Source organism: Zosterops lateralis, assembly GCF_965231275.1.
Source record: "Zosterops lateralis genome assembly, chromosome: 5".
NCBI lineage: Eukaryota > Metazoa > Chordata > Aves > Passeriformes > Zosteropidae > Zosterops > Zosterops lateralis.
Window position 1 is genome coordinate 62,448,947 of NC_139766.1, and position 10,807 is coordinate 62,459,753.

Sequence of the window (10,807 nt, forward strand, 5' to 3'; positions counted from 1 at the left end):
CAAGGAGGGGGTTTACCCTATTAAGGGTCTGAGATTTGCTTCTAGTCAGGTTGACTTAAGTTGTGAACAATCTCAATTGCCCTCGTGAGTTAGGGCCTGATGTGAAAGGTGTCCAACCAGGCCAAGACGCTAAGGAGCCACAGCCACAGGGAATGTCAGCATGTGGTCTGAGGGCCTGGTTGTACCTCATGGGCTGTGCAACACCGTTGTCATGGTAGTGTTTGCTGCTGCTGTAAGGTACTAAATGGGAAAATACTGACAGGTAATAAAACCTAGGGCTGAAGGGGAAGATTACTGCCCAGCTGGCTTTGTAATTAATTGCTGTTTTGTTATTAGCAAGTATAGAGCTATATGAACTTATAATAACTTGTTATTAGCTGGTTCTGTGAGCAAGTGAGGACATAGCGAGTGCTGTAACCACTTGGGCCACATTAGGTTACTTGTTAGATTTTATGGTCCTTTCAGAAAAAAAGCTGTGTCTGAAGTATGACATGTTCTATATGCATCTGCTGTTTCCTTTGCAGCAAGAGATGAAAACTGAGTGCTTGCCAGCTTTGCTCATAGTGGAATGGAATTAACCCCTGAGCAGGGAGGGAACTGTCACCTGGACTTGCCCCTACCTGCTACTTGCAAACAGCTGCTGTCTCCAGTCCTTTTCTAAATCCGTAATTTTGGTCCTTGTAGCTTTTAAATAGGACTGAAAGCAGACTGGCTGGACAAGTGTGAGATGGATTTACCTGCTCCAAACAGTTTAATAAGCCTATGGAGGCTGTGCATGCTGTTTCAGCTTTCTATTTAACCTCTGCTTTGCAATGCTTGGCCAGTACTTATCTTCTGTATGAAGATTGTAGCCTATTCTACAGTACATGCCAGCAGTTACTAAAAAATGTATTAAGCCTTTATATTTTTCAGTCTTTGCCTAGTTCTCAAATGCACTTGGCTACAGGAATGTATTTTTTTAATCCCTAGTCTCTGTTTCTTCACTGTTGAACTGGTGTTCCTGATGACTTAATGAACATGCTGAGCTGTGTATATATATGTATGTATGTACTTCTGAGAGAGAATCTCTTCTGCTGCTTAGACTTGTTGGAGGAACTTCCCTAGGTAATGTTCTTGTCAACCTGCAGCTGGATAACATGCTGAATGCTCTCTTTGAGTTGGTTTTGGGGCAGGGGTAGCTTACATGATCCCAGCTACTGCTCAGGTGTCCAGTACAGCTACATGCAGCTTAGCAAGGAGGGCGAGTAATGTACCAGTGTTTTATTAGCTTTTTGTATTAGAAAAATTTGAAATCTCGGGAAAGAAGGCATCTGGAACCTTCCCTGTCAGCTGTGGTAGAAAAGCTGTGAGCTTTTTGTTGGTGCAGTGTCATTATCTCTGTGTAGGCAGTGAAGTGTTGGCTGAGCTCTTTGGTTTCCAGACGTATGGGGAGTTAAAACCAATTTTGGCTCTTGTGAGCAAGGAGGAGGAATGTTTTCTAGTGACCTTGGAGTTTCAGTGTTGTAAATTGAAATTAGGTGTTTCTAAGCCAGGAGTGCCCTTTGGCAAATAATAGTCTGTCATCATGGTGCCTTGCTGCAAAAGGGTAGCTGAACTGGGATTGTCACTGCTCTGTGCTAGACCTCTGGAAGCCCAGGGCTGTTTTTCACTTCAAATGTCTTATCACATAAGTACTTGTAAACTTTGTGCTTTTACACAAAGAGCTGGCAAGGTTCCCTGCACATCATCTGTGAGGTAACATAGTCCTTCCAACCTTTGTACATAGAGATAGAACTTGTATTTTTCCTTGCTGGAGGAATGGGAGGGCTTCACTGTTACAGGCAGGATGTTTTGGTCAGGCTGATGGTCTCAGCCACTGATCTCAGCAGCTTGGCTTCTCTACCTTCTAATTCCATGATCCTCATCCCATTATCCCAGCACTGGAGCAGCCAGGTGATAATGTGCTCACATAAATGTATTTGCTGCAAAAGTCCTGTAAACTGTTTTTTTATGATTTTGTTCTGTGCATAGTTTTCTCATAGATGACCATGGAAATCCATGCCTTGCTAAGAATTACAGTCAATTATCTCTTAAAGCTGTGGGTTTGTGACTAAGTAGCAGAGCATTTTGAGGTAATGTCCTCATTTTCTTACAAAGCAGTTCAGGCTTGTGGATAGAGATTTGCAACAAATAAACTTCAAAAAGTGACTTCCTTCTGTAGCTCAGTCTAACCCTTTTAGTAAGGAAAAACTAACATTCTTTTACCTCATAGTGAGAAATTGTGTAATTGTAATAAGTCAGCCAAGAATCCATTTTCTTCATGTGAGAAAAGCCAGTTCTTTACTCCCATCACTGATTTTGTACAGTTGTCACAGACCCGTGTGCAGCACCCATTGCCTGGGAGTTTTCTTACTCCTGCAGTGTTTGCTCAGAAGGTGATTTGTGTGTGTGTGCTGAGATTCAGGTTGTTACATTTTTCCTGTAGGGGTTCTCCTGGAACAGATCTTACTGTTTACACAGATGCACTTACTTTTCAGCCCAAGAATAGGCTGTTGTGTTAAAGAACCTTTCATACCAAGATTGTTTTTGCATAGGAACTTGCACATTGCTCAAGTGCACTTAGAAGAGATGCCAGGCTGGCTGTTAATTTAATAGAGCAGGCCTGATTTGATGGGGCCTTTCTTTTATAATTCTTCCACCTGTCACAACAGGCACAGCCTTGCTCGTTCTCAAGCTATCATTGCCCCATCACTTTCAGTCAGAGCCTGTAACTTTGCAGGTTTTCATTTCTTTTAGTTTCATTTTGACAAATAAGTAGAACCAGTTGTACACTGGGTCTGAAACATTTCAGATACTCATTTGTTTTGTATTAATGCTCTTTGTGGATGTGCTGCAGTTCATTTGTTCCTCTCTTTGTCACCTTTAATTGCTCTGAACTGCTCCAGGGCTAGCCCAGTGTCTGCTTTAACTCTTCCTTCTCTCTGCCTTTTGGAACAACTTTTCTGACAAACCTTGGGGCAAATATTTGCAAAGAATAAAATTCAATTTGTGTCAAAACCCACCTGGTTTTGCTGATTGTCAGGCTGGGACAAGGAAATGTTTGGGTTTATGATCTGTTTTCAACAAGTTGGCTGCAAAATGTAGAAGTTACACTTCCAAGTCTGTGCTGGCTCAGCTGGCCCACGACAGAAGGTAAGGAATAACATAGGAGAGAGGAGAGGTTGTCAGGTAATTAAAACCCATTGTGAATATCATTTAATTAGTCAAAGAATCTGCTGGAGAACTTGACTTGACCATGTGTGTATCCAACTTCTTCATCTCTCCCCATGTGCTGTTTAAATGGCCAATACTCTATCAAGGAGAATTTCTTTAAACCCAGCATTTTTCCTGATGCCAAGCTGGCCCTGCTTGCCTAAAAGCAGTGAATATTTTTTATTCCATGCCTTTCATTTTCCTAGGGGCTAATTTTAGTGGCAGATAATAGTGGCAGAGAGATACTCAATAGACCAGTGGGAAACCTCAAGCACGAGCTGATCTTTAAAGAGGTGTTGGAACACAGGTGCTCCCTGTGCTGAATTCCAAGCAGGACTGTTCATGAAGGTGCTTGTGGAATAATCAGGTTTTGCTGGTTTTCTTAAGCCCTGGAGATTTGTAGGAGGACCCTCTGTGTTCTCAGTCAGGGATGGAGGAAATGGGGTTTCTCCTGCTTTTAGTGACCAGCTTGGCCAAATAATCTCCAATTAAATCCATCCATTTCTACTTAATAAGAATTAAGCTGGCTTTGAAGTGATTGATTGAACAGTGTACAGCACCTGTACTCTCTCTGTACTCTCTCTGTACTCTCTCTGTACTCTCTCTGTACTCTGTAGTAAAGAATTCTGATTCAGGTCTTTTCAGGCTAATCATTGCCAGCATCAATTTAAAGAAATCATTCCTTGCTGTTTCTGTGCATGACTTGGGTTGTCATCCTTCATCCTGGGGGACAGAGTTGTGCAAAGGTTCCCTGACACCTGAACAATCCTTTGGACATAAACCAGTGATTAAAGCTGGGAGCAGGAATGGATCCAGGCACACCCATCCCCTCTCAGGGCTGGCAAACAGCTGGAAATTGAAGCTCAGCACTCATGGGAAGATCTCCCTGCTAAACCTTGTCCAAAGTATCCATATGGTCCATGCCAAGATTATAAATTTCAAGCTTTTGTTGTTAAAAATCCTCTCTCCAAGGGGAGTTGGACCCTGACAGCAATTTTGGGTAAAAGTGTCAATGTTTTACCACCAATATTTTATCACCTCCACAGCCATTGGCCTAAAGCTGCCCTTGGATGAAATCTTGAAAGGACTCTCTACAGCCCTGAACTTTGTCACTCTCCCTTCCAAGACTGCAGTAGTTCCAGAAATTACACAAAGGAGGTTTCCATTTAATCACCTCCTTAAATGGAGCATCATCCTGTTCTTGTGAGATTTGCCTTCCTAACAAACAGCACTTTCCCTCTTCCCTTGCTGGCTTCCCACAAATTCCCAGGCACCTTCAGGAGAATTTATTTAAAGGACCAGACATCCCAGGAAAATCCAAGGCAGCTGGGAAGTTGTGTGAAAGCCCAAAAATGCTGATTTTTTCCAGCATTGCTCCAGTGCTGCCATCTAGTGCTGCAAAAGGATATGCAAGGAAAATGAAATTCCAAGGAGTTTATGCATTACCCTGGTTCTGCAGGAAAATTTCAACCTGCAACGAGATATGTACACACAAGAGCTGCTCCTAGAGATTTTTTTAACAGCACAGCAAAAACGCCAGGGATAGAAAGACATCCATACAGTCCAGGAACAGCTCTGCTCCAAATCCCCAAATTCCCAAGACCAGGAGCTGGATCTCCCCTTGTTAGTGTTAATTAACATGAATAATTTGTCTCATACCTAAGGTTGAAAATAAAATGTAGAACCTTCACCAGCTTTCTGTGGATTTAGTTACTCAGTGATAAATGACTGAAAAACTGGAAATTCATGATACTCACTCAGCCAAGCCATCCTTTGGACCTGATTCTGGACTTCTGGAAAATAGACACAGTCCTAGAAAACAGCCTAGTTTTCCATGGCAAGGCTGTTGGGAACTGCTGGAGTATTTCCATCTGTTACCCACCTTTAAGTACAAAAAGAGTTACGGTAGAGCCTGTTATTTTCACACATTTTCCCAGGCACATCAAAACCCCTCCGTGATTCTATCTAGAGGATGCAAACAACCTTTCAGGGATTTTTTTTTTTTGGGGTATAGAAAGTCAGAAGGAGAAAAATCTTGCTGTCACCTCTCATGCCCTAACTCATGATAAAACAGGAATTTTTTATCACTAGAAACAACAAAGAGAGGTTGAGAAGGTAGAATTTGTCAACCAATGTTTTACATTATTATAAAATGAAACCTCTCCTTGCAGAAGTTGGGAATTAGTAATGAAAATGTTAAATGTGACAAATGCTCGATTGGCTGTGAAAGGCTCAGTTTCCTGGGAGCTCAGTTCCCCTCAGATCAGGGCACAAACACTTCTGGTATTATTCACTTTCCAGTTTCTTCAGGCAGCTCAGCAGTTCCTCTTTATCCATGTGGCATTCACACTTTTTCCACTCGTCCCTCAGCTGCTGCAGTGCTGTCCCAATTTCCTTCCCAAAGGACATCCCCATCTTCTGGAGATGGTGGCCACTGATGGGGAAGGAGGGCACAGTCCATTCCTGCATTTCTTTCAAAAGTTGTTCCTCTCCTTGGTACTTCAGGAGCTCAAAGATCTTGGCATTGGTGTTAGCTTCCCTAGAGTAGGAGAAAAAAGGAAAAAAAAGAGAGGGTTCAGTATAAAACAGCAAAAACAGCTCCAAGTGTGCTCAGCACTGTGCTAGTCTCATTACTCTTTGTTAGGCACCATCTTAGATAAGCTGGGACTATGGAAGCAAGGAGCTCTCCTGCCTCACAGGTGTTAAAACAGAGCCTTGCAGGCTCTGGGAGATCCTTGGAGACTCCCTGAATCCCAGGTAATAGCTGTGATCCTTATCCATCACCTTTCCTGTGGGAGACAGGCCTGGCCCTGGGGACTGGTTCTTACCTAACCAACAGAAAGTTTAATGTCATTAGTCTTTACAATCCCAAAAGGTCACTGAAACAAAACCAGTACAATGTTTATTTTGACTTCCTACAGGTGAGGTTAAACTGGGATCTTTTGTTGCCTTTCATCAATTTACTAATTTTAAGGGCTAACGTAAAAAAGACTTTAAAAAGATTATTTTACCTTGCCAAATTTTCCTTTCTTGGGTGTCAATATTGTTCTTTGTAAAGACTGGAAGAGTAGATGTACTGTAATAACAGTAGTTTGATATTTGTACTTAGTAAGTCTTTAATTGCTGATTTAAGCCCTTTAATTGCAGTTCTTGGTGTAGTATGGGTTGACTTTCTGACCACACAGTCCCTGTGGTTTTTAGGAGCTGGCACAGAAGTGTTCAAAGCATTGCCACCTTGCTGATAGATAAATGTGAAGGAAAACTCTGACAGAGCTGGTCATTTGAAAAGTTAAAACCACAAGGGCTAAACATTTTAGGGCCAGATGACACTGAAGTTGTATTTTTTTTCTGACTTTATTCAGAAGATGCAGTTTTCAAAATGGTGATGGACATGCAAAATCCATCAAAGATTGACATAAAAGGAAGAAGGAACAGAGGTTGTGAGCAGTGAAATGTCATGTAATTCAGAGACACCAGTGGTGTCTTACCAGACATAAGTCTCTCCTGTTTGGAAAGAGTGGTATTTTATTGCCTCCTGGTGAGATCCCAAAGAGGCTGGCTCCTCTCTCAGGCAAAGCTGCTCTTTACCAGAACTGCTGTCATGAGAGGGCAGATGGTTGGGGTGGTGAGACCAAAAACATTTTAGGCATGAAAACAGTCTGATCAAAAGAGCTTTGCAGAAGGCAATGCTCAGCCTGTGCTGGGGTACAACTTCTTGAAGATCAGTCACAGTAGCAGCACAGCATCTTTTATTCCTGACCACCTCCTAGAAGACAGGCTCTGAAGATCAGAGAGGCTCCTCTGGGGGTGGAAGGGAAAACATACCTGAACTGTCATATATTTCACTGGAAATGTTTATAGGGTAAATCAATGCCATTACAATGTATGAGGCTGGCTCGTGTATCAAAATCAGTTTAGCTACAGCAGTAACAGTAGTGGGCTCTGCAGTTTATTAATTTACTCTGCTTTTCAATGAGATATTACAAAGAACATGGGCCTGTGTGGCACTGGATCATACTCACGCTTTAAATTTATCAGAACTATGAGACAAGTGAAAGAGGAAGAAAATATGCTTATGCCTTCAGTTGTTCCCTCTTTCTGCCTCCTAAATATCAGTTGTAACCCATGTCTGTTGTCTTTCCATATACGCTTTGTGTGGGGTTTCAGAGGAAGGATGAATGGTCCATTTTATCCAGTTCAGTTTAAGGTCTGGCTGTCCAGAGTCTCAACTTTGTGGCAGTGTTCCACAACTGACCCTCATTTGCCACCCCCATCTTCTGGGGGTGAGCTCATGCATGATGGCAGCACCAGAGCAGATCCAGAAGGATTAAACAGAGTAGTAGCCAGAGGTTTGGATTCTTCCCTGAACTGCACCTTCTGCAGCCTTGTGTCACCTCCATCAATATTGAATATAAGTCAGGAAAGGATTGATTCATGGTGTTCTCATCTGGGTGTACAAAAGATCGTTGTGCTTTAAGCACATGAATTCCTGCATTCCCACAGGCCTCTTGGATTTTCTTATGGCCTTTGGGGGGGATCATTATATTTTTTTTTACTTTGGTCATTGCAAGAACATATCTGGGATGCAATTCTGGACTGTAATAGGGAATAATGTACTTTAACAGATGTGTATAAAACGTAAAGTGTGGCAATCTTGCATGCTATCCCATTGTAATCACAACAGGCTTTCAAAGTAGCAGCAAAAATAGTTTAGGCTATTATAAGAAGTACCTCATGTAATTACAACATGGGGTTGTGTTTTACTAAAACAGTGACATTCTGCTAAAAGAAAAGGTTGGGTTTTCAAAAAAAAAATCTCTGCCTGTTCTTAGTTCTGAGGACCTCAAAAGTTCAGTGGCTTGGGAGAATTCCTTCAGGAAAATGGTGCACACACAGGAACACCTGCACTGCTGTACAAAAGCTGCATGTATATGGTGATCAGGGAACAGCTGGGGCAGAAAACTGGGTAGAGGTTGAATATTCCTCCTCTTCCATGCCTCAGACCTTCTCCTCCTCCTAACTTCAATGTTTCTGGAACAAGCAGAAAATCTGCAGGGAAGAGGTACAGAATTCACGAGAAGTGAATTCTGCAAACTCTGCCTCTCCTGTTTAGCAGCAGCAGCAGAGGAGGAGATGCAGTAAACAAAGCTGTTCTTTCCTTCAACTTTCCTGGTGAGGGATTTAATGTGTGCTGCAAAACCTGGCAACCTGGAGGGAGTGTGTGATGGGCCTTGCAGTCAGTCACACATCTGAGGAGAGAGTTAGGCAAAGTTCTGTTTCTTTAGTCAATGCCTAGGATGATGCCTGAAGATCAGAAGTTTCTCTCCCAGATTGTCCATCCATGCTGATTGGCTTGGCTTACACCCCACACCTCTCAGGATGAAGCTGCCGAGCACCAACATGATCACCTTGCCGGTATAACACAAGCTGGCAGTATTTCAGGATGGGAAAGAGCTCATCAATAAGTGATGGCAGCTGGGAAGCAGTGGTGCTGCCAGACGTTGGGATATTTCCTGCCTCTCTCAATCCCACTGGCTCTGCATGTAGTGTCTCCTATTTGCAGCAGAGTCTTGGGAGAAACAGATGCTGCTCTGCCAGTTGTATCCTGCATGACTTATGTCTGGATCAAAAGGAGGTTTAAAGATTTTTCTGTTGGTATTGACCAAGTGTAAGCAGATCCCCAGGCCAAGGTAACTGCTCTGATATCTGAAATGTCTGATTATCTGATTAATGAAGATTCAGCAAGAGATTTGAAGACATGTTGGCTATACATCTCTCATCTCCCTTCACAACATCTCACAGATCTGTGATAAAATGCTACTTGTTGGGTTTTGCCTTCCTAACCTTGGACAGTTATTTTAATTGCTGAACTGCTTCTGCTCAAGGCAGGTTTTCATCCAAACAAAAGTTTAATTTCATCCTTGTGGAAATCAGCCGTGCTTAGGAAGCACATGCTCATGTTCAGCCTTGTCTGATGCCTTTAGGCAGTGAGGCAGATCTCAGCATTTGCTCAGGAATCTGGTGAGCCAGGGCCTGCAGATGGGTCCACTCTTGAGCTGCCTTCTGTTAGAGGCAGTCACAGCTGTGTGCCGTGGTTTATGGCTTGCATCTTCAGCTTTTCGAGACACTGCTAGTAAATGTTGGGCTTTGATGGCAGTGATGCTTGCTGAACCCCAGCTACCAGGGGAATTTGGCAGCTCCAGCCATTGTCACAACTGAAAAACTGACACTATTTCAAGGTGCCTGCTGCAATTACATATCCAGCTGCTCCTTGGTTTCTATCAGGTGTGTGGCCTGATTCCCTGAGATTTATTTAAAAGTCTGGTGTGAGTTGGCTGTGCTGACAGAGGAGGTTAATGGTAGAGACCAGGGCTGCTGCCCTTGAGCTTTGAATTCCAAAGTGCAACCTCCTCCCATCAGGCAGGCTGCAGAGCTTGTAGGGCCTAGATGTCAGGTCCTTTGAGAAAAATAACCCAAGTAGCTGGTGTTGTGAGCGGCATATTTACATGGACATGCTTAAAAAGGAAAAAATCTCTCCAGAGTCCTTCTACCATGCTCCTCCATCTCTCTCTCCAGCCAGGAAAGCCCCACTCACGTTCAGCCTTTCCACACTGGAGCAGAGTTTGATCCAAGTGCTATTGAAACAGGTTGACCACTCCATCCTGGCTTGGCTTCTGTCTATCCTGTCTATCCTCAGCTCTTCACCCTCCCTTGGCCATTTCTTCTCTTGGTCTCCACAGCCTCTCCTTGCCAGCTGGAAGCTCTGCCCTCTTCCCCTTTCCTGCTCCCTCCTTCCACAACATGTCCACCTTTCCCTGATGGATGCCAGCTCATATTTCAGAGCAGTTGTACTGGAAAGCTTTGTTTGCTCCTAAGCAAGGGAGGGGGTGCCCTGGACGGGGTCTCATGTTGCTTGGCAACCTATTTCTCCTCCAACAGTGATTTTTCCTCCCAGTGCCTGCTGATGCAGGCACAACAAATGACAGCAATATTACTGAAGCAGTTGCTCCTGTCGCTGTTTACTTGTTATTTATGGTTATTGTCGTGAAAGGATTTGTAAACATTTCTTCACTTCCTTCCTCAGTCAAAACAGATATCATTTTGTACTTTTGTAGTGTGCCTGCATAATTAATGGATGGTAATTTCAGTGTATGTGACATACAATTTCATTGGTGGTATTTTAAAGTGGTTCCTGGTTCTGAGTGCTTCTATTTTTCAGCCTTAAATTGAAGGGGCTTATACAAGTTTTTATATTCCGAAGTGAAAAAAATCCAATGTAAGAGAGTTGGGCTTAACTGCCTCAAATTGTGGTTCTTGTGTTTAGGTGCACGTATACCTAAAATAGTCTGCTCTGAATCATTTTCTGTCACCTTCAGGAGGACCTTAGGTCTAACACTGAGATTTCAAAACAAAAACCCTTCCATGAATAGAGACAAAGCAGCCAGGGTTTTTCCTGTTTGCCATTTCCTCCTCCACACTAACCACTTCCAGCTTAGTCTTTCTGGTTTGCATTTGTAGATGCACCAAAGAAGACACAGAGCTTCACTTATCCATTTTCTCCAAACGAGCAGAGCAA